Raw genomic sequence first — 25103 nt, forward strand, 5'->3', positions numbered from 1 at the left:
ATATTGCGCATATGTGTAAGTATTATTGCGTAACACCCCTCTCCTTCACTGGCCATTGCCTCGTGATGTTTAGCGTTTGCAGCAAAAAAGAAAGGAAGAGAAAATTTAACTGGGATTCATGAAAAATTAATAATAAACTACTTGATGACGATGTTGTCAACACTTTAGTACATGAGGGCATACAAGAACTGTACCGTGACAGTAATTCAGAAGCTGGGCCGAAATGGGAAACATTTAAGCAAAAAATTAAAATGAAAGCTGTAGAAAGAAGAAGCATACTTAAACATGAAGAATGAGTTCACAAGAGACAGTTACGTTCAAACTTGCAAACTCTTGTCAAAGAAGAGTGTCTAACGCCTGGAACCTTTAATAATCATCCGTGTGGTGAAAGAAAAATTGGAGTTGTTAGACATGGAAAGATTTCGGGGTGCAATTATAAGAGCGAGAGCAGAGAAAACGGTAATGGCCGAAAGGCCTACAAAGCGCGCACTAGGGACGGAAAAAAGTTACGCGCAACGTAATATAATTGCAGAAATAACATACAATGGTGCCTTGACAAGTGCTAAAGACGAGATTGAGAAAGCCTTTTACGAGTATTACTGTGCTCTGTTTTATTTAGGTACTGTAGATAGCGACCACTTCAAAAGTGAATTTTTGGCGTTCATGCCACAATTAGATGACGAAACAAAGGATAGATTGCAACTTTCAATCTCGGTAAGAGAGGTAGAGAAAGCAGTCGAAGACCTAAATCCTGGGAAGTCCCCTGGCCCTGACGGGCTAAGTGTGGCTTTGTATAAGGCTTTCAAGCAAGAAATATCTCCGATATTGGGGCGCTTATTCAATGAGGCCTTTGAGTTTAAATCTCTGCCTCCTTCATTTCTCACTTCCCATACCATTTTTATTCCGAAAACGAACGATTCTATTAAACTTCGGCAGTTATCAGCCTATCGTCCTATCAGTCTGACAAATGTTGATTACAAAATTTTTATGAAAATAGTGGCTAGAAGGTTGCAAAGCGTAATAAAAGAAATCGTGGGTCCGCATAAAACATGTGGAATAAAGTGCAGAAGCATCTTTACCAACATTCACAAAGTGAGGTGTGTATTAGAGTGTTGTGACGTCATGAAGGGTGCAGTTGCGATGCTCCAAATTGATTTTGAGAAGGCCTTTGACCGTGTGCCACATGACTTACTTATAACTGTCTTAGAACATGCAAATGTGGGCACAGTAATAACTGAAGCTGTTCGTATGGCGTACAGTGGTTGTAGTACTAGGCTCATTGTTAACAAAGAAGTTGGAAATCTCATCCAAGTGCTTCGCTCAGTTTGCCAAGGTTGTCCTATTTCCCCTCTCCTTTTCTGCATGTTTATTGAAACCTTTTGCCTAAGTATTATAAACCGCAGTACAATTAGTGGCTTCAAGCTACAAGCATCTGAAGTACGCGTTCTGACCTATGCAGACGATATAGGTGTTTTTTGTTCAAATCTCGAAAGTATAGCGGAGGATATTACCATTGTAAAACGTTTTTGTCAGGTAAGCGGCAGTGCGGTCAATTGGGGAAAATGTATTGGTTTTTCGCATGGCGATTGGGATCTCACGCCACAGTTTTCCTAAATGTGCAGTGGGTAACAACCCCGGTGAAGTATTTAGGCGTACCCTTAGAAAATTACACCGACAGTGATCCCTATTGGAGGAGACAGACAGAAGAAATCCGAGAAAAAGCCGAGAAATAGAAGGGCAGAGATTTATCAATCTTTGCTCGTGCAACGGATTGCAATTTGTTTTTCATTAGTAAAGTGTGGTATGTGTTACAAGTGCTCTACTGTTCTCGAGTGAATGTGCAGAGACTTCATCGAGTTTTTGCCGTGTTTATATGGGGATCGACATGGGAACGAACAAGTCGGACGAACCTTTTTCGGCGTGTTCGTGATGGGGGCTTAAGCTTATCGCATATATTTCTGAGACAGCTTGTAAATCGTTTTTTGTACGTTCGAGATGTTCAGGATCCTTTACTGCGCACTGTTTGCGAAGTACGACTGGTCAGTGCTTTGCCAAACTTTGTCATCTCTTCCAATAAAATGGAAGGTCGACTACAGGGTTACATTAAAGAGGTTGTTGAGTCGTGCCGCTTCCTGGAGGCCCGTTTCTCGATTGAATATTTAAGCGCAGTGTCTCGTAAAAAAGTGTTTAATGATTTATATGATATTGTTCTCCCAATTCCATTGTACCGGACTCATTTCTCGGGACGAAAGTGGAGCAAAGAGCTGAAACGTGTAAAAAGCATGCCTGTGCGTCCTGGGGTGAAAACCTTCTTCTTTAAATTACATGCAGGGGTTTTGCCAGTTAAGACTTGGCTTTCTGATAAGGGATTCTTCGTTCCGTGGGGTGACCACTGTTTCTTGTGCCGGAAACTTGAAAGGATTGAACACGTGTTCCTGGAATGCTGGGATGGCATGTTCTGGGATGTCCTGCAAAGGACCTTAAAGAAGGATTTCCCTTTGGATGCACAGGGAATAAGGTACCTAATGGTTGATAACGAGGATGGTTTTCCATATGATATTACTATGTTAATGGCTCTGCATAGTATTTGGACGTCACGCATGGCTGTCCGCCATGCAGACGTTGATGCTCGCACGGCAATAGAGTACTTTCGTGAGTCTCTCATTTCATTTCTCGAAATGGAAAAAGTGAAAAAGTGTGCACCCGATTGGGTGCCCCGTATAGAATGCTTGTGCACATGAAACAATTCTAAAATTATGAATTTGTCAGTACGGGGTTGACTGTTATACCAATGTCATAAAGAAAAAAAAGTATAGCCTAGTGGTTACGATGCTCAACTTAGGACCGGATGTACGCCGGTTGAAATACCACCTCGGCAAGAAAGTTTTTTTTTATTTCTTCATAGTTTCTTGATACTAATCACAAATTACGGCTTTCTTAAAGAGAGTTTCGCTGTTAAAACGTCAAGACTAGTACTGATTATATGATTCTTTGGATTTACTTGAGCATAAAAATAATTCTATGTTTTAATTGCTGTAAGCTTTATCCTACAATAAAATGAATCTGGCAGCTTAGCAGGCGAAACACGCAAACAGCAACCAAGTAAGTCCAGATAAATGTACAAGACTAGTATACTTACAGTCCAAGGCCAAGGTTTCATTTACCACCGACATCAAAACCAGCACGTAAACCACAAATGCCATTTAACTTTCGCCCGTGGTTTTTGCTGCAAACGAAAGGTTTCATTTATGTTAGTTTTCTTCGAAAGTTTCTCAAAATAAGCAATATGAAGAACTGTTGACTTGTCTCTGCTACAATAACAGGGCAGCCATTCTATGAAAATATTTAAAAGGAAATATTTAAAATGTGAGGCGTGATTTATCGATGTTGTCGAAACGGGCCATCCTCCATCATACTGCGGTACAAAGCAAACAAAACTGGTCACTCTACAGCGTAGCTGCCTGTGCCCTAAGGTTTATTCACTCGTGTCTATCCACCGAATGACAAGTACCCTGTGGTAATCATTCCAGCACTGTTGAAACTCCTTAGTTTCCCTGACACTCTGGCTGCAACTTACGTGCAATAACTCTCCATCATACGGCCGCACTTGGCATGGAGACAACTTGAGTCACAGCGTATATTAAAGAAGGTAATACATACCGCGAACTGGGTGACGTTGCCAAAGAATACTAATGGCAGTAATTTACATAACTAACGTTCTCCACAGGACCAGATTTATTACGTAGCATTCTTCGCCTCATTCCAGGAAATAGTTCACTAAACAGTTAGGTAGGATTCTGTCTGGCTTCGTTTATGACATCTTTAATGAAGAAAATGATCAAATGTCATACATTTTCGGAATAAATAGTTTACCGAAGTATTTTGATGGATTCTGTCTATCCAGCAATGTTTGGGATCCTACAAAGGGTTGCCACTATGCTTGCGCAAAGCATAGAATTCTTCATGTGACGTGAGCATGTCGTGTGTGGCGACAAATACAAGTCGACGATGACTTTGATGACTACTGTATGACGGTGCCGGCATCGACACAGTATCGTTGTTACTCCAGCAAGAAAACGTTAGTACATGTCCATTTACTGGGTGGTACAATGTCGCACAGCTGTTTCTTAGCGATATCTGCTACGACTAAATGGCTAGAAAATGTGGAATGATCCCGGAAGCGTCGCAGCCTAACGCAGTGTCTCAAAGTGTTAGGTGTCTTTGTGTTAGGTGTTAGATGGACGTGGAAAAGTAGAGCGAGAGAGAGCGAGTGATTGTGAAGAGAAAGAGGCGCTATTTTCTGCAATACTTTAGGGAGCACGGCTCGCCATGCATTGGAGAGACAATGGTAAGCCAGCGACAACATGGAAATTGGCGTTTGCACACATGATATCGCGCTCGCGCTATGCGATATGACGCACGCGACACTCGTCTCGAAGTGATAGCACGAGAGAAACCAACACAATAGTCCTGGTGGTGTTGGAGAAACATGCCTGTGATTGTGCCCTTACAATCACATGCATGATTCCCGGAAGCATTCCTGGTGCCTCATCTTTAATTCTTGCAGTTGCTTTAAGTGAAGGCAATCTTAATATCTTTTACTTATTATTTATTTACTTACAATACCCTCAGGACCAGTGAAGGCATTGAAGAGGGGAGTGCATTAACAAACGAGATAAAACAAACATAACTGAATTGTTTACACGGTTTTTTTTCTGTGCTATTGCACAGACAAAAATAATGCGATAAGAATTCACACAGAAACGCAGTAATCCTGTCGTTATATAATATTAGCTAAAGCGCTACGATAACGTGAGTTATCGTTGATGGAACAATATTGGCGGGAAGGTGGTTCCATTCAGTGGATGTTCGAGGCAAGAAAGGCTCCAAGAAAGTGCAAGTGTTAGACCTATCGATGCCAACTTTATGATGGTGATCCATGCGATGTGATAAGTAATGAGGTCGAAGAACGAATTCGTTGCTCAGCGTAGAATGATGATACAGCTTGTGAAACAGGACTAAACGTTAAATTTTGCGCCGTGATGATAATGATGGAAGCAGAAGGTCGGACCTCATGGCTGTAATGCTTACGGTTCAGCTATAGGTAGAATTAATGAAACGAACAGAGTTATTCTGTACAAGTTCAATGGCGCTAATTAGTTTTTCGTGACATGAATGCCATACAGATGACGCATACTCCAATTTTGGACGAATTAGAGTCTTGTACAGGAATAACTTCATAGAGGATGGAGCGCTGGGAAAGTTACGGCGTAGATAACCAAGCATGCGGTTTGCGTTTTTAATTACGTATTCTATATGCGTTGTCCAAGTGAGGTTGGATGAAATAAATAAGCCCAGGTACTTATATGAACTTACTGATTCTAAGGAACGTTATTCAAATAGTATACATGCGGGGTATTAGTAATCCTGGCTACATGCATAGATTTACAGTTGCTAATGTTAAGTTTCATTAACCAAAGTTCACACCGGTTAGCAATCGCAGTAAGATCGGTCTGAAGAGAGTTAAAGTCGTCAGAGCGTTTAATTTCGCGGAACACAGCCATCGGCAAAGAAGTGAATGTTAGAAGATATTTGAGAGGGGAGGTCATTATTGTAAATTAAAAATAGTAATGAACCAAGTACAAATCCCTGAAGTACACCAGAGTGCATCTCAGTACGTGAAGAGTTGTGACCGTTAACTGAGACAAATTGCGAATGATTAGTAAGAAAGCATTCAATCCATTTTAAAACATTAGACACAATGTTAAGATGACTAAGCTTATGAAGTAGTAGTTTATGGCAAACCTTGCCGAAAGCATTGGCAAAATCTAAAAATAGGCAATCGACGAGTGATGATCGGTCGAGAATGCGATGAAGTTCATGTGTGAAAGATACGAGTTGAGCTCACATGAGTATGACTTACGGAATCCATGTTGTGCAGGCGTAAAGAACAAGTTAGATTTAACGAATTCTGTGAGGGCTTTAAAGATTATATGTTCCAGTAACCCAGAGCATGTACTTGTTATAGAGATGGGGCTATAATTAATGGCCATGGCTTTGCTGCCTGACTTGTGAAGAGGAAACACTTTCCCAATCTTCCATTGTGTAGGTAAAGTACATGTGTCAAGAGATTGCTTACATATCTTCGCTAATATGATGAAACTATATGCGGACGTATTTTTCAAAAAATTTGCATTGACAGAGTCAAAACGGGGAGAAGAGTGATAGTCGAGATTTTCAATAAATTTAGCAACACCACCAACGTCTACGACTATAGGGAACATGATCGGGTAGTCATAATTCTGCGACTCAGGAAGGTGAGAACTAGGAGCAAGGAAAAATTTTGGACAAAAGTATCCTTTAATAAAGTTGGGCATTCTTCGTTAGAAACACGTTCGCCAGAGGAGTCATGTAAGGTAATTAAATTATCCGAAGAAGGGTTAACTACGCCCCAGAATTTACGGACGTATGTTGTCAACATAGATGGCAAGGAATTAGATAGGAAATAATGCTTGGCGCTTTTAAAGCAGTTATGTACGCGGAAGACGCTAGTTTGTAAATCATCCAACTCGAGTTAGCAGGGCATGCCCTTGCTGCTCGATAGAAGCGTTTTTTCTGTTAGAAAGGCATCTGATATGTGCGTTATACCAAGGGGCGTGAGAATTGGAAGTGATGGTGCTGCTTGGAACGTATCTATCAGTCAGGTCTTTTACTTTGGATGCAAAGCTATCCCAGTTAGTCTGAAGAGTACGGCGGTGAAAGTTAGTCGAAAACGTGTCTAAAAAGGCAGATCATTCGCTATTGATAGCTTGGAAGCTGGCTTTCTTATAATCTAGAATTAGTTTCCTTTTTTGTTCGGCTTAGGGCAAACCACTCTGAGGTTGAAGTTTAGTAACGAGTGATCGCTTATACTCGGTAGAAAAGTCATATCTAAAGCGAGATTATGTAGATTAGTTAGAACTGAATCTAGGGTATTTGCACCATGGAAGGCGACTCTAGTAGGACGTGTTACCATTTGTGGTAATAAGAAAACAGAACAAACGTCTGAAAAATTTTTAGCTTGGGTTAAAAAGGGTAATAAGGTAGGAAAATCATTGGTCCAAGTAATGTTTGAAAAATTAAAATCGCCCAGCAAGAACAACGGTGTTGAAGGATATAGTGTACAAAAAGTGTTCATGACATCGTGAAGGTCGTTATTAAAGGTAGAAGGATATGAAGGCGAGCTGTAACATACACCGAAGATCACTTTGACGTGACCTAAAGTTCTTAAAGACCAGACTATTTCAATATTAGTGTCGATTGTGATGCGTAATGAAGGAATGCTGCTTGAGATAGCAAGAAGGACGCCCCCTTCACGGCGGTCATTTCGATCAGCAGCGGTAAATCGTGAAGGCACGTGCATCGTGGAAAATCTCAGAATCTTTTATATGTTCAGTGCGACTATGTTTGCAGAACAAGAGTCAATTGGTGATGATACGGAATGAAATTTATTAACCACACTTCTAATATTAGTAAAAAGAACAGAAACAGGAGCTGCTGTTGAATGGCTACTACCCCTCTCGTTCACTTATGTAGAAGCCCGATTAGACGAGGCAGCATCGGTATTAACGGTGCTGCCATTTGACTTGCTTTCGTTAACGCCCTTAGAAACGGGGTTATAAGCGTAGCATTTATGATTTCATCATCATCATCAGCCTATCTTTTATGTCCACTGCAGGACTAAGGCCTCTCCCTGCGATCTCCGATTACCCCTATCTTGCGCTAGCGTATTCCAACTTGCGCCTGCAAATTTCCTAACTTCATCCCATCTGGTTTTCTGCCGATCTCGACTGCGCTTCCCTTCTCTTGGTATCATTCTGTAACCCTAATGGTCCACCGGTTATCCATCCTACGCATTACATGGCCTGCCCAGCTCCATTTCTTCCGCTTAATGTCAACTAAAATATCGGCTATCCCCGTTTGTTCTCTGATCCACACCGCTCTCTTCCTGTCTCTTAACGTTAGTCCTAAGATTTTTCTTTTCATCGCTCTTTGTGCGGTCCTTAACTTTTTATCGAGCTTCTTTGTTAACCTCCAAGTTTCTGCCCCATGTGTTATCACCGGTAGAATGCCATGATTGTAAACTTTTCTTTTCCACGCCAGTGGTAAGCTCCCAGTCAGGATTTGGTAATGCCTGCCGTATGCACTCCAACCCAATTTTATTCTTCTGTAAATTTGTTTCTCGTGATCAGGGTCCCCTGTGAGTAATTGACCTAGATAAACGTACTCCTTTACAGACTCTAGAGGCTGATTGGCGATCCTTTATTCTTGTTCCCTTGCCAGGCTATTAAACATTATCATTGTCTTCTGCATATTCATTTTCAATCCAATTCTTACACTTTCTCGATTAAGGTCCTCAATCATTTGTTGTAATTCGTCTCCATTGTTGCTGAATAGGACAATGTCATCTGCAAACCGAAGGTTGCTGAGATATTCGCCGTTGATCCTCACTCCTAAGCCTTCCCAGTCTAAGAGCTTGAATACTTCTTCTAAGCATGCAGTGAATAGCATTGGAGAGATTGTGTCTCCTTGCCTGACCCCTTTATTGATAGGTAACTTTCTACTTTTCTTGTGGAGAACCAAGGTAGCTGTGGAATCCTTGTAGATGTTTGCTAAGACATTCACGTATGCCTCCTGTACTCCTTGATTACGCAATGCCTCTATGACTGATTTAGAAGCAGTTTATTGTATCGCAATTTAAATTTTGGAGAGCCTTCTTGAGTGTTGCCGAATTCTATCAGTTTTCTACGTGCGAGACGGGTAGAGGTCTAGAAATTTTCAATAATATTGATGTCGTTAACCTTGAACTCACTGCGCATATAAAATATTTTTTCTTTTATTTTGGAGTTGCCGGACTTAACAATGATCGGGTGGCACTTATCAGGCCAAAAAGAAGCTAGTCGATGCGCGCGATAAATTGAGTCTGCGGAAAAGGTGTCTAGTGCCGATTTTAAAAACGATGTTACCTTAAATTCAGTTTCCTGCCAAGTTTCCTTAGCGTTTGGAATACCATGAAAGATTAGATTATCTCGTCGTGATCGGTCTTCAAGTTCATCGAGGCGCAATTGCAAGTTGTTATTTTGCGCTGATAGCTTATGTACACAAGCCAGCAATAGCATGAAGATTCTCGACCAGCTTTAGTTTTTTTCTTCTAGATCGTCTATTCCTTTATGAATGTTGGCGATTTTGGTTTCCATACTCTTCTCACTATTCTTATTAGCTTTGATATCTGCGGCAAGTTTCTGCCCCATTTGTTAGCACCGGTATATTCATTGCATTCTACCGGTGCTTACATATGGGGCAGAAACTTGGAGGTTAACAAAGAAGCTCGAGAACAAGTTAAGGACCGCACAAAGAGCGATGGAACGAAAAATCTTAGGACTAACGTTAAGAGACAGGAAGAGAGCGGTGTGTATCAGAGAACGAACGGGGATAACGGATATTCTAGTTGACATTAAGCGGAAGAAATGGAGCTGGGCAGGCGATGTAATGCGTAGGATGGTTAACCGGTGGACCATTAGGGTTACAGAATGGATACCAAATGGATACCAAGAGAAGGGAAGCGCAGTCGATGTCGGCAGAAAACCAGATGGGATAATGAAGTTAGGGAATTTGCAGGCGCAAGTTGGAATACGCTAGCGCAAGACAGGGGTAATTGGAGATCGCAGGGAGAGGCCTTGGTCCTGCAGTGTACAAAAAAAAAATATGCTGCTGCTGCTGCTGATGATGATCTGCGGCAAGTTCAAGGTGATTTTTCGAAGTTTGCAGAGAACGAGTGTGTGCATCTTTTAGTAAGCGATAAAGAGTGTTCATTTATTCAACAGAATCATCCGGCAGTGAGTCGATTTCCGCAACTGATACAGATCGCGTGTTCGGACCAGGGTTGGATTCAATGTCTCCAGAGCACAGTAATAAGAGCGCCATAGAAAAACACTCGCTAACCGTGTCACACAACACCCGTGGGCACGGCAACAGTAAAAGAAAGGGGTCATCGCATTTCCTTGCAAATAATGGAAAGGTTGCACACCTGCATCGTACAAGGATGAGCGTTAGGCATCATGCTGCAAGGTCTGCTCCCATGCCCACTGAAAGTGTAGTTGAAAGGTAGTCCACTTATATCTGTCGTAGAGAATGATGCCATGGTTGAGGTGGCTGGCAGTCGGTAGACGAGCACCGCCAAGGAAATCGGGCTGACTAAGGGCACTGCATCGTTGTTATCTTCGGTGGCGTTCGATGCTCCGAGAGGCGTTGAAACACGTGTCGAAACACAGGATGACGTTGACGACCAAATCGCGAAGAGCGCAAGCAGAACCTGCATCGTACGGAGGTCAACACTCATGTCTAGAACGACGGAATGTCACGCTCGAGATTGCACGAGTGACATCTGCAGTTTGAAATAGGCCACATCTGAGCATGCGCGGCGCCAATGATGCGCCGGCATTGCATTTTTATCCTTGTTTATCGCCGCGGCTTCAACAACTGCTTTGGCCGTCAAAAGCGGTGTCAATGGTGTAGCGCAAGAACAAAAACAAACAAGCAACCAAACAAACAACAAAAAACGCAGCGAATCGTTCTCGGCGCCCAGTGCAAGCTATGGTTTAAGTTTATTCTTATTGACAATGTTCGCTCACGAAACGCGCAAAGAAATGTCTCCACTTACTGCTCATGTATGTTGTGCTTACATTTGACAGCGTTCTTGAGGTACCTACATGTGTTGATTTCAATAAATCTCAGAAGTTCAGGATATCTATGCAGCATTTTTCTGTATGTGCGATCGAAACCTAAAATTATTAGCAATTAACGTTGGCGGGTTGACGACCAATAATCGATGAAAGTAGGTTTGTAAAATTCACTCCTAACAGACGGCAATAAACGCAATGCGTTATGCAAAATCCATGGCGCAATGCGCGAGATATATGTGCGACGCAATGGCGGTATGACGATGCCGCGAACTGAGAATAATCCTGCAGTATAAAGGCGCGGAGCCGGGTGATTCCGAGCGTTTTTCTTTTTTGGCGGCGCTACACCGTTGACAGCGCTTCTGCCGGCCAAAGCAGTTGTTGCAGCCGCGGCCACAAACAAGGAGAGAAAATGCGAGGCAGGCGCGTCATTGGCACCGCGCATGCTCAGATGTGGCCTATTTCAAACAGTAGATGTCGCTCGTGCAGTCCCGAGCGCGACGCTCCGTTCTTCTAGACCTGAGTGTTGACCTCTGTACAAGGATGAGCGTTAGGCATCATGCTGCAAGGTCTGCTCCCGTGCCCACATTTACTGCCACTACCTTCCCGCCAGAAACAATATTCAACCTTGCAGCTTTCTATGACGTATTCGCGGAAAAAGGAACCTTTATGAGGTCAGAAAATGTCAGTGCTCTCGAAGAAACTGCTTCTGTAAGCGGACCGAGACAACAGGCACAGCGACGTTGCCACTAGAGACGAACATAACGAAAAATACTGTCCGTGAAGCAGCATTCTAGTGGCTGTATATTGTAACTGAGACTTACCGGCCCCTTAATATTAGCAAACCAGGGTGCGATAGTACCTATTGCATATGCTGGTAGCACAATGTAGGCACATAACTTTTATGATGTTTTATGTGAGACAAATATAATGTCGTATAAAGACGTTGAATGGCACGGTCGTCTAGAAAACATCGCATATCTAATCGAGCTAGCAAGATGTTCCTCTGGGAAATGTCAATCTGATAAAAGGAACGTCGGGAACATTTTCATATAGAAAAGAGTCCGAACTACCGAAAAAATCGCAGAGAAGCCGGTTTCAATATGTATTTTGCAATCGGAGTGACCAGTCCTGTCAGAAGACATTGGGTAGCAGTATCGCTCTTCATGGGGACGGTAGCCAGCCGACGTTCGTTGAGTGAAACGAGGTGAGCGAAAACGCCGTTCGTAATTGGAGGGTGTCTGATCGGAGTACTTAAGTGATCGGAGTGTGCCTTGGCATTCATCGACGTCTGCTGAATTAACTGATGGCTTCCATGTGGCCAGAGCGGCTGGCGTTCTCTTGCATAGCCGTCCTGAAAGGCGCTGGGGCAATGAGAGATTTGCTGACATCGAATCAATTCTTCCCGTACAATCTGGCCTATTGTCGATGAGAGGTCATTAGTCGACATCGTGTCGATACCCATGTTGGGACGTTTGACAGGCGGCCAAATTTCGGAGCTATCTGTCGCATCTTCAGCGTTTCAAATGTGCGACAGTGCTGCATCACGTCGGACACGGAGTTCAGGCTTTCTTTGCCAATCAAGAAATCGTACACGTCTTCGGCTATCTTTTTCAGAACGTGACCAACCTTGTCCTCTTCAGTCATCCTAGTATTCACTATGTTGCACAGCTTCAAAATTACTTCTATATATGGGGTACATGTCTCCCCTGGAAGCTGTGCGCTCTGAGCCAATGTCTGCTCCGCTCGCTTCTTCACGTTAGAATAGCCGAAGCACTTCTGTACTTCCTCAACGAATTGATCCCAAGTGGTGAACATGTCATCGTCGTTTTCATACCACATGAGAGCGGTGTTCGTCAATGAAAATACAACATGACTGAGCTTCGCTGCCGAGTCCCAGCCGTTGCTTCTGCTCACCCGCTTACAGTTCTTGAGCCATTCGTCAACGTCTTCTCCTAAGGTCCCGCCAAAGTTTGCCGGCACTCGGTAGTACGGCCAGGGACCCGTAGGAGTTGCCCCCGATGCATCAGAGATCTGGAGTTGGGACATCATCTCGATCGGCGAAGGCGGAAGTCCGGCAAGGCGGCGGTGGCGGCGAAGACCAGGGAGTAGAGCTTCCGTCGTTGGGTTCGTATTACCCAGCACCGTCCACCAATTTGTTACGGCCTCGGGAGAGGGTTAAGGGAGCCTTTGATGATTAAGGCACAAAGATGTAGTGCCTTGGGATATGCTGGCTGGTGTCAATCGTAGGAGCAACGTCGTTTTCCCCTTGACCTTCTCCCACTTCTCTCACGTTTCACTGGCAGTGACACGGCGTAAGAATATATATATATATATATATATATATATATATATATATATATATATATATATATATATATGGGTAGGTTTCCGAAAGCTCGTCGGGCCCCAGCCCCCCCCCCCCCCCCCCGCGAAAATGAAAACTTTCCGCCTATGTCTTTACTACGTAGTTCACTGTTACGCCTGCACTATACGGTGCCACCAGGCAATGCTGTATTCCTGCAGGAACGCCAGAACAGCTTGGCTATGTACAAACAACCCTCTCCATCGCGCTTAAATTAAGGTGGTGCAGATGTGCTGGCGGACTGTGCTTATCAGCATAACTGCCTAGCATTCAAAAAAGCGTTTGAAATGTAAGGGTGGATGCTCCGATTTGCTGGTGTGACATGCTGGACACCACACAAATACTCGTGTTGTGACCTCTCAGTCATAATACAGGTTTTCGGCACCACACGTCTTCATTTTCCTCACATGGAACTTATTGCATATTCTGAATGTACATTCATTGCCGGTGGAATTTCTTCTAATGGGAAAATACTTTGTTCGACGTATTTTTACCTGTATAAATTCTCTCTGCTGTACATGTAAAGATACCTCCTTCAGTAGGGGTAAGTGTGCAGTGCCTTCATTAGTGCAGTAACTGTTATGAAAGCTGTGAATTCATAACATAGAAAGGCTATTAAATATAAATAAGAAACCAGCAGGCCGGAGCATCATGACAAGCCAGCTGAGATGGTGGCGCTATTGTACAGCTTAGTTCCCCCTTGAGCTGTCATATGGTTGCGATCTGATAAGCTCAGGAAGGTTTGGGTGATTCCCATTTTAAGTGATGAGTTACAGTAGCATAAGTACATCTTCCTCTGCCTATATCAATGACTTAACAATATGTAGCAGCTTCAGCTCACATATAGCTCACGAAGGTTTGGGTCATTTCCATATTAAGTGATGAGTGACAGTTGCATAAGTACATCTTCTGCCTATATCAATGATTTAACTATATGAAGCAGCTTCAGCTGTGTGATTATTGGTGTAGCTGAAGTTATGTATCATACATAGTTTCGGCACACAATATGATTGGCCAAAAGCATGCAGTAATTGGTCTTCAAGATATTGGTTCAGTGGTGGCTTTCTACTAAATTCCCTGTTGAATAAGCACATTTTACTTCATTGAAAGGCCCAAGTGAAAATGAGCCTAGAACTCATGACACCAAATGGAGTCACCATTTATGATTGAAGAACACATGTGACAGAACGATGAACTGTGGCATTATCTCACTAGTGTTCAAAGTAGCGTAGCTGTGTTCAGTATTTCAATGCTGGCATACTGAACACTGAACTTTATACGAGTTGTTTAGACGGTATAATCAACAAGACCCCTCTAACAAGTGATGGCAAAGGATAAATAAAAAGCTAGCCGCCTCAGGTACTGTCATTGGCCTGAAATATGCATTATCACATGCAGCGGATACAGTTCACAAACTAGTTTACATACAGGTAAGAAATGTAACTGCATCACGTGATAAAATTTAAATAAGACCAGCTGAGTACCATATGGAGCATCTTTCATGGGGTCAAGTTGTAGTGACATGTCTTGATATTAGAAGTTGTGCTGTTTTATTCACACACATGCATGGAAACGCAATGTACGCATACAATTCGTGTTTACGTGTTACTGTGTGCATAAAATGAACAGCACAACTTACACAATCAATACGTAGATACAAATAAGTTTTTTACTGGACTAATTAGTATTAGTTTCGCAATGATTTCTGTTCTCACATGCAACAACTCAACTGCCTGCATACGTTAAGCTGATGTTGCTAATCTAAGCTTGGCTTGGGTACCATTTCCAGAATATGATAAAATAAAGAAGTGTCCATACGGATCAGACTAAAATTGAATGATTTGACAATATCTTATCTGGCTGGGATGTAAATTTGTGTCAAAGAAAAATACAGCACACTGAACAAAACATTGCGACTAATATAAAATAGGGAACAAATATTCTGCCAGCAGAGTCACTTGGAAAATTTTGCCACCAGTTCGTCCTCATTGGCTGTCTTCAATCACATAACTAATGCTGACATAATTGTAAAAATTTCTCTTCATAATATTCTCATGACAGCCAATAGGCACCCTTTCTATTGTGATAGCAGCTTAATTCTCAGGCGCAATGCACTGTGGCCATGAAAAGGCTTAAGAAAGATGAGGTGAGGCTCCTCTTTCATTATTCTGGCAGCGCAGCTGAAAACGGTTCAGTTAAGGAGTGGAACCATGGCCTGTGCAAAATGAAGATCACCGAGATGGCCACTAATAGCGTCCAACGTCCTACATCCATGAATGATAGATAGCAGTATGCTTACAGCTAGATGAAAGTGCACCGGAAAAACACCTAATGGACATACTTTGCAAGCTCAAGTCACTGTAACGCACATTATTTGGTAATAACTGTGGGCAGAATGAACAAGAGCATAAAAAGTATAGCACTTCTTAGTCAGATAACGCTGGTACTTGTGATAAATATTGTTCGCATGAAATTGAAGGCTCGTGCCAAGATTCGTGAAACGAACCAGAGAATGAAATAGGGTGGATGCACACGGTAATGGCAAACTTTCGATTAGCTTATTTTGCCTGCATTACTAACGTGACCATAGCTAGCCAGTGAGGAAGAACTCTGGGAAAAATTTCTTTCATGCGATTCTGCTGGCTGCTAGCAGAATATATCACCATACCTGTGTTCAGTCTTCTTATTTTTTTACATGCATATTGTTTTTGTCAAGAAACGTAAATCTGTACTTAATCATAAGGAAGTATCCACTTCTCATCCTTACCATATTCATCTACAATACGACTGGTTTCTCCACAAACAGACTGTGTGCTTAGCCACCACGAAAAACTAAGCAGTTAAGATTCTTGGGAATGCAAGCCGCTTGCATCACAAAATATGAAGCTATTTACTTCGTACAATCTAAACATTAAACATTCCTGCTCTTCACAACACTGCCCATATGATAAAAATCAAGGCTGCTTGAAATTTGCATTCCTAGCATTAGTGCTCAGGCGCGTCCACATTTCAGGACAGCGCAGTATGTCTTGACGTATGTAAATATTATGATGTTCCCTAAATAAGCCACACCGATAGAAGTATCTTCAAAAGTGCAGTAACAACTTTTGAAAGAAACGACACATGTACGAAGCAGAAAGGGTGGTGTGATAGGGCTTCTCTATCAGGGTACTACACAAGAAAACGTGATCGGCAACACTTACGCACAGTTCCCTTCTGAGTTTACGCACATCGCATAAAACGAGCACATTTACACCTAGTACCGCTGCGACACTTATATATCCCGATTTGTATCTTGCGAACACTTCGTAACAGCAACAACACAGCTCGAACGTCACGGTCACCACGGCGAATCGCAGGCTGCAAAACGGCTCACGCAGTATAGCACACGAGGTATGACAGCGATAACGAGGCAACAAATCTCATCGCTACTGATCTTGTCATCACTTCTAAAGGTTGGAACGGACTGGCGTTCACCACTTGGCGGCAATGAACCGCATACACAGAACACTAACAAGTCGCGTACGCTGGGTGCGCCGATCGGACACCTTTCACTTCGCCACGCCCTGAACATGTGTCGCACTGAGAACGCAACTGTATGTGATGTCCTTCTCGTTTGCAATGCACACGCGAAGCACGGCACAAGAAATCACGAAGTCGATGGCTTGAAATATGTCTTCCGACGCTCGCGAAAACACAACAGACTTCCTCCGCTCCGTCTGATTCTGTCGGAGATCGCCTGCACTGATCAGGCGTGGGAGGGTACACCGGCTTGTTGCCTTCGATGACTATCTCCGCATGTGCTGGATAACTCTAGTAAGGATCACAAGAACGAGCAAAATAGACCGTTTCTGACGCGGCTGTAGCCTAGGCCTCGCGTGACCGCTTCGCTTCGCTTAGAGCAAACGCCATGTTTGCCGTGATGACGTCCTATGCCATCCGACTCGTACCAGCCAATGAGAGACGAGCAGGCATGCGGATAGCAAAGTTGAGTTCGCCCGCCCAGACGATCTGACAGCCGTCCGCCTCGGTGCGCTTGCGTGCGGAGCGGACGGGTGTATTGAGCGAGTATGGGCCCTAACACAGTCCTTTGAATCGGTTCAAAACCGCTCAGATCTAACTTCTATCGCTTATCCACCGTTTCTAGCATGAAGAAAAAGCTTTACCTGCCTCTCCTTTGTACTAGACATCGAAATTTCCGCTTATGCCTGTTTCATAAGATATACAACACTAATGAATACCTAAAAATTACTTTTTTCGCCTCCGAGCCATTTGTCATCCCCTATCGATAATCGAATGAAGGTTGGGGTACCTCAGTGTAAAAGCAATGCATACCTCGAAGCCTTCATCCCGAAAACAATTCAAGACTGGAATCGCCTTCCCACCTGCATCGTCACTGTCACAAATCATGACTTGTTCAAGTCGGCTATCTGTGATCATGTGCTACCTCATTAGCCATTTTTTCTTTTTCTATTGTCACTCCTCTCTGTAATAGCTGTACAGCCTTGAGAGTAAATAAGTGAAATGCCACCGTAGCATGGTACGCCACCGTACCATGCTTCGTCAAATGGGGCAGCCGTACAGCTAGTTCAAACGACGAAATCCACTCCACTCAAGCAAGTGCTTCACGATAACCTGACAGGCCAACACATAACTCTGCATCAGTGACTTGCGACTTTTTGCTTGCTTACAGGAACATGCCAAACTCCATAACAGGAAGCACGCCGGCTGAGCTGTTCCTGAAACGACAACCTCGAGAAATAGCTTTCGCTTTCGAAACGAAAACCTCGAGTATAGTAGACGCTACCTATCGCAACGAAGGCCCAGGAAGGGAACCGCAGATGGAAGCTGGGGATGCAGTTTTCGTGAAAACAACTAGAGGGGAAACTCTGAAGTGGGAGGAAGCTGTCCAGGTACAGCAAGTAAGCGACTCAACGTTTGTTGTCAAAGTCGGAGACCATTTTTGTTTTGTGCATATCGACCACTTGAGACCCAGCTCGACTTAGGGCTTCAAGACATCACTAACCCGGGCATCGCAAAAGCTCCTACATGAGTCAACATCAACGTGCTCGTAATCAGCAGGACTTTCTATTAATTCTCTCAAGAAATGATCCCTCTGGTGACTCCGTGATTAGCAGTCCTACTGTGGACCAGCTTGAGGATGTACGGTTAGACGACGGCACTTAAATGGAGCAACCCGCATCGCAGCCTGAGGCTTGACGCATCACGACGGCTTCAACCATGGCATCACCCGAAAAGGCCCCTTTACGAAGAATAATTGCACAAGATGTCCGTCTAGCCGCTATCAAGCCTCCAATTAGGATCGCGGAAAGAAACGAGTGTAGCTTTAAATTAGGGAAGAAGGAATGTTCCGTATCGGCCACGCGGTCTGAGAAGATTTTACCAGCGATGACGTGTGCTTAAACGGCATGCACCGTCATCTATAAAAATGCGCTGCTGTCTGGAATAGTCTTTTTTCTGTGTGGCTTTCAGTGACTCATTGTCTGCTGTTAAGAACAGAACAAAACATTATTACCCGTAAACAAGCATATCGGATTATTTCAGTTTAAGCGTTTACATACGGCATCTCTAGCGCCCTCGCTATCTTTCAGTCATTAATAAATGGGATTCCAAAAGTAGGGTGCTATATCGATGACGTCATCAATTTAGCACCCCACTTTTGGAATACCTTTAAGGACTTCTTCCATTAATGACTGAAAGATATCGGGGGTGCTGGAGATGCCGTGTGGAATGGCATCTAACAGAATTGTAACACACTGTTGGAAGAACGTACTTTATATAGCTTACGTCAGGCGAACTTGTGCCCTAGAAAGAAACAGTCATGTGAGAGTCTTCCTTGCAACTCTAACGAACCAATTATTTTAAAGTTATTTTAAATTATTTTAATAACTTAGTCGAGCCGAGTTTCACCGTCGGCAGCAATTTGACCTTGATTTCACCGCAGCTGCGCAGTAGCCTTGGCAACACATCATGTGACTCGCCGCGCCCAGCTCTGCTATAGTGTACTCGTTCGCTACAGTGTAATAGGCCTAATGGCACGTACATATTAGCGGAAAAAAGACCGCATATCGACGAAGTGAATGATGATGAGTGGGCGAAGCACCGGGGGGTCATTCAGGTAACCGTGAATTCCCCATACATTGCCCACTCGAACATGCAAATGAGTGACAACGCATGCGTACAGTTTATAGAATGTTGTTCTATTGGTCGTATATGGTATATATATGGTATATTCTAGTTGGCATTAAGCGGTAGAAATGGAGCTGGGCAGGCCATGTAATGCGTAGGATGGATAACCGGTGGACCATTAGGGTTACAGAATGGATACCAAGAGAAGGGAAGCGCAGTCAAGGTCGGCAGAAAACCAGATGGGATGATGAAGTTACGAAATTTGCAGGCGCAAGTTGGAATACGTTAGCGCAAGACAGAGGTAATTGGAGATCGCAGGCAGAGGCCTTCGTCTTGCAGTGGACATAAAATATAGGCTAATGATGTTGATGATGTGGTATTGAGATGCGGACTTCGTTTTCCCTTCATTAAGACTGCCTTGTGATCAGTGCAGCAGCACGGCGATGCCGGCAAGTGGACCCAGAGGCGGCGAAAGCGCGGGAAGCGTCGGCAAAACACCGGAAGCGTTCTCCGGAAGCCGGAGCTTCGCGTACACATGTACAGTATATATATATATATATATATATATATATATATATAGTCATATACAGATACATATATATATATATATATATATATATATATATATATATATACTGTACATGTGTACAGTATATACAGCCCTTGTGCACCGCAGCGCCCCTAGCGGTCTCCATGCAAACCACAGCTACGGACGGACAACGGACGACGAGGGACAAGGCTCGGCCCTAAGGTGCTTTGCCCCTAAAACGCACGCGGGGCGCCGCCGGCGGCAAAATGCAGCTGCGGCAGGGCGGCCACAACAAACGGCGGTGTGCCACTGCGGCAGTCACGTGACAGCATAGTCTCCTCGCCCATTTTCTCGAACTATCCATCAGCTCCGTCCGGGAGCTGACGCGGCAGACGATAACGGGAATTCCGGCTAACACCGGACGCGAGTACGAAACGAGCGGTCGGGCGGGTCCCGAAAAGACGACGACGCTGTGACTGTGCTACGTGTGCCGCGCAGGCAAGAATACGCTGATGTTGCAGAGAATTGAACGCTAGATTAAAATATATTATTAAAACAGTCTCACGGACATCATCATCCTTTCAATGTTGTCTTCGTAGATAACGAAAAGGTACTGAATTCAGCAGAATTACCAACTTTCGAAGGCACTGCGTATAGAAGGCTTGAGTACCAGAGTATACGTGTTCATATAAAATATTTCGGATGTGAGGATGTATGCTGCACATCCGCACACGTTCGTGCGCGCGGGATGTACGTCGCTTAATGTGGTGGTGCCTAACCTAACATCGTGTAACGCCGACCACAGCTTCGCTGCCAATTTACTTTCACAGGGTGGAACCGAAGTGGATTCTGTTACTTGTTCGCGTTCTACATTACGGAGACGGAACTCCGGAGGAGTCGTAATTTTCCGGCTGTAGGCTATCTAAACCACAGTGGCTGGTGGGGATAAGCGTTCTATAGGAAACTATCATGGCCAGCAGGAAATTATTATACTGCAACCTAAAATTATCGCAAGAAAATGCAGAAATTACTTGCTTGATCGAACGTGAAGCGTCAGCAGTCCAAGAACAGCCACCGTGTTGGTAAGAGCACTAGAGTACTCATTATATACTCTACAAGCAGCCACAATTTTATGTTTAAGCACACTTGTGTTAAGCGGACAGCGGAGATGACGTCTTTTTACTTTAATGCTGCTCCTCTTGCGCCTGTTAGCATTTTAATTTGGGTTTTAGATCCGCCACCTAAATCTTCGTGAATAATTTCTCGAATATCATTTCATAGATCATGTAGTTGCACCTTAGATATGTTATTTTTGCTGCGCGTGAAACATGGGTAAAATCTCATCTTTATTCCTACCAAGCTCTCTACTGAAGCAATCGACGCAGTTATTTGTAGGCGCTATAGACGCACGTACAAACTTATATTTTTAACTTCAGCTTTTGTATAATGTGTTCCTAGAAAGAGAAATACCCAATACAGATCATAAAATGTCAGTTCTTTCGAGAACAGCAAGTTATAAAATAAATGCGCTTTGTACAATAACATTAGTCACATTAGCATGGGTTATAAGCATTTTAAGGTTTACAAGATGTATACACTGAATGTGTATTAGACTAATTTGTAGGTTAGTACGTTTCGCGTTATACCACGAGGGGACGCTAGCCCTCCTCATTTTTTTTCCCTGGATTGGATTGGGGCGGCTCGCTAAGTACTTGCGCTAGCATTTCCGAGCACAGATTGGCGTGCGCTTGGTTTTCGCACTGGGCTTTCAAGAGATCGCTCGTTGCTCGCGCGAAAGTAATACCCCTGACACACGGGCAAAAGTAAATTACTTTGAAGAAAACCCCTTTTGTTACTCCGAAGGACCCTTTGTAGGAAGGAGTTGCGCCGATGATACACGGCAGCGCACTAACTTCTTTAGGTGGTTTCTCAAATAAACTCCGCAAAAAAGAGGAAAAACAAGAGGGGAAACATTTACAAGAAACAAGCAAGAGGGAAAACATTTATAAAAAGCTGTGCATGTAGATTACATTTAGTGATTGTAGAAGCTAAAACATTTTTTCCAATTTTTGGTGGCTTATAATGCGCATCTTTGGAATTTAACATGACGGCGCTAGCGACGTGGTGCGGGCGTTTGAGAGTATAGCTAGAGTAATACCCCTGTCACACTGGCAAATGTAGTGTCATTTTGAGCAAGTGCACTTTGACGCACAGAGTGTCACTTTGGCGGCGCGCTGCTACACGAGAAAGAGAAGTGCACTTTGAAAATGATGGCGATGGCCATGGGTGGTGAGTCAGTAGCACAACATAGATTTGTTATTTTAGGCAATAATTGCTAAGTAATAACTTATTATATATATGAATAGCATTTAGAATAAAATTTGGGGGCCAATCAAGTGAATCATTGCAATCGCATTAGCGCCATCGATCATCACGAACCAAGATAAGACGGCGTCTTATCCAAGACGAGCGCATTGAAAACGGCGGATTTCGTTGCAGATAGCACGGAAAGTAGCACGGTTCTTTATTCTATGGTGTACTGTAGAAATTAGTGACCACGGGCGTTTGGAGCGTCTTTTGGCAGCACTTATTTGATCCTGAAAAAGGCGCTCGCGGCTAACGTTGTTCGCGGCGGGCGCAGCCATTGGCACGGTATGTGCTCTGGCATGCGCCCGGCGGCAGTGGCTGTCAACAGCCTGAGAGCGAGAAAAGTAAACCAGTATTTTTTGTTGTAAAGTATGTTTTAATACGTATTGGTATTTATAATATTGAAAACAATAGTTAAAAAGACTACCGACTCGGCTTTTGATATTAGTTTATTTATTTCTGAGCCCCTGCTGCCGAGACTACACACTTCGGCGGAGCGAAGTGTGTTTGGCGAACGCACTCGCCAGCGAGTGCGCTTTACAGCAAGTGTCACTACGCGTGCCCGTATGACAGCGTGCGAATGACCGTCGAGGCGAAGTGCACTCGCTCAAAATGCACTTTTGTTGTCCCGTGTGACAGGGGTATAAATCTTCACTGTTCGCCAAATGGCATTTCCCGCTAAAATTTAAAACATTTCCAAGGTAAAACAAATACTTACATGGCACCTTAGTTATGTAACAGGTTTTCTTCTATTGATGAGTCGTGCACGCTGTATGCGAGAGTACAGCTTTCCGCTTGAAAAGTATATGCCCGATCTTCTTTCCTGCAAACGAACTTTGCCGGGAGGGAGATACTCCTTTGTCGGGTGTCGCTCGCTTGAACGCCTTTCCAGTAGATGTCCCCTTACCTAAAGTACTTTAGAGTGTCCGTGTGTCAGGGGTATAAGGTGCGGAGACGAAGCGAGCGTCGGCTAGCGCAGAAGTGGTTTGCCGCGCGCTTACCGTGTAAGCACTCAGGATTGACAAAAAGCACTCATACAAGGGTCACCAAACTACGCTTTCTTTGCTTTTACTGCGTGATGCATCTTTATACTGGCTAGCGCCGAGCGATGGCTTCTAACAACCGCAGGAAAGAGTCTTTGTACAGGGTAGCCCGAGCAATCCGCGATTTCACTTGTCTTCTGCCGCCGTAGTGGGGAGGCAAAGCTTGCACAAGGCCGTGCAAAGCTCGAGTCACAAAGAAGCTGGCCGATCGATGGCGTCTCCTGGTAGTAGCTAGGTTGAACTTGGCTATGTCGAGGTTGAATTTAGTTGTATCTAGGTTGAACTTTGTAGCAGCTAGGTTCAGCTTTGGCTATGCCTGAGTAGAGCTTGGTTATACTAAGTATCTGTTAGGTTATGACGCAATAGATCGGCCAGCTTCGCTGCGTTTCGAGCTTTGGGCGGCCTAGTGCAAGCTTTGCCGTCTTTATGACAACTTTCTATTTTTCGCGTCTGAACGCCCGTGTTGGGGTCCAAAAAGTTCACCTGTGGTTGACTGTCCCCCAATGCAGATTGGGGCATAGCCCCATTAGCATCCGCTAAATTTGGGATACAGTTATATACGGCCAATTCGTCGCTATGAATAATGGTCCCCTGTTGAACATTGGCTGCAATAATGGCGCCTAGCGTCGCCGCCTTTCGTTGGTCGACTTTAAAAAGTCGCAGAACCTCTCTGGTCGCAGGCCATGCCGGAGACCCATGGGCCATGATCTTTAACAGCGCCATAATTTTAGCGGCTCGGCGGGACGTTGTCGCCCGTCATTAGACGGCCTTGATTGTACTTTTGCAAGCCGGGAAGAAGGTACTCGTCAATTTGCGCTATTTTTGCGGGGCCACCGAGTGGAGGTGGCGCCAGCAGCTCGTCCCTCGCGACCTCATGAGTGTAGTTCCTCCAGTGGGCGAAGGCGTGCTCCAAGAGAGGACACAAATTGCGGGTCAACTCCTTCAACAGCCATATGTCTACGCTTTTGCTCACCCAGTACGTGAGCCAAATCATTTGCCGCCTGGAAATGTGGTCATTCGGACGGCCCAAGCAGGTCCGTGATGGCGAATTAACTCCTTTCGCCTCTATTCCCGTGCAGTGCAGCGGTACCGCGTAACCACGCAAGCTGCCTTCGGCACCTGTTGCACCGGAAGGCAGCCCGGCGTTCATTCTGAGTGTTCCTATATTAAGTGACCACTTCGCCTTCGCAGGTTGGTTGGTCCGGGTTGAATCCCAGGTGGTCGCAGGGGCCCGATTAGCCCGATGACGACGCCGGACCTGGCCTAGGGATGGGGCGCGGTGTACGAACAGCACTTGAAGCCGGAGAGAGCCGAAGCGATCGCACGAACTTTTCCTTCGCAGCCTAGTCACACCAGTCTGTGCTCGGAAAGCATACTTTGCCCGCCACGCTGTCTTTTCAGACGAGCGCCTTACCCTAACTCGTCAAACAACCAGCGCACTGGCGTATTGGACAGGCAATAATGACGCTGAAACTCTACGTCGGTCATGTGGGTGAACGGGTCCAGACGGCCATATTGACGCTTGCTGCCGCTGGATGCGATGACACAGGCTGCTGCTGCCGCCGCCATGTTCACGAGTTCAACTCGAGACGGTCAATCAAAGCCATAGGTCACGCCCCGCGCGAAGCATGTAACTTGTGCGCGCGCCCACCACGGTTGGGCCACGCGCAACTTATTTTTCGGCAACAGTGAGCTGGTGCGGAATTGAGAGGCATCAACTATCTTGACCGCCGAAACAAAACACGTACAACGCACTGTCATCGGTGATGTACTGAGCACCACTATAAAAAACAAAAAAAAAACGGCAAAGCTAGCACTAGACCGATCAAAGCTTGACACACAGCGAAGCTGGCCGATCGATTGCGTCATAACCGAAGAGATACCTGACATAACCAAGCTCAACTCAGGCATAGCCGAGGCCGAACCTAGCT

Source organism: Dermacentor silvarum, chromosome 9 (genome assembly GCF_013339745.2).
Source record: "Dermacentor silvarum isolate Dsil-2018 chromosome 9, BIME_Dsil_1.4, whole genome shotgun sequence".
Taxonomy (NCBI): Eukaryota; Metazoa; Arthropoda; class Arachnida; order Ixodida; family Ixodidae; genus Dermacentor; species Dermacentor silvarum.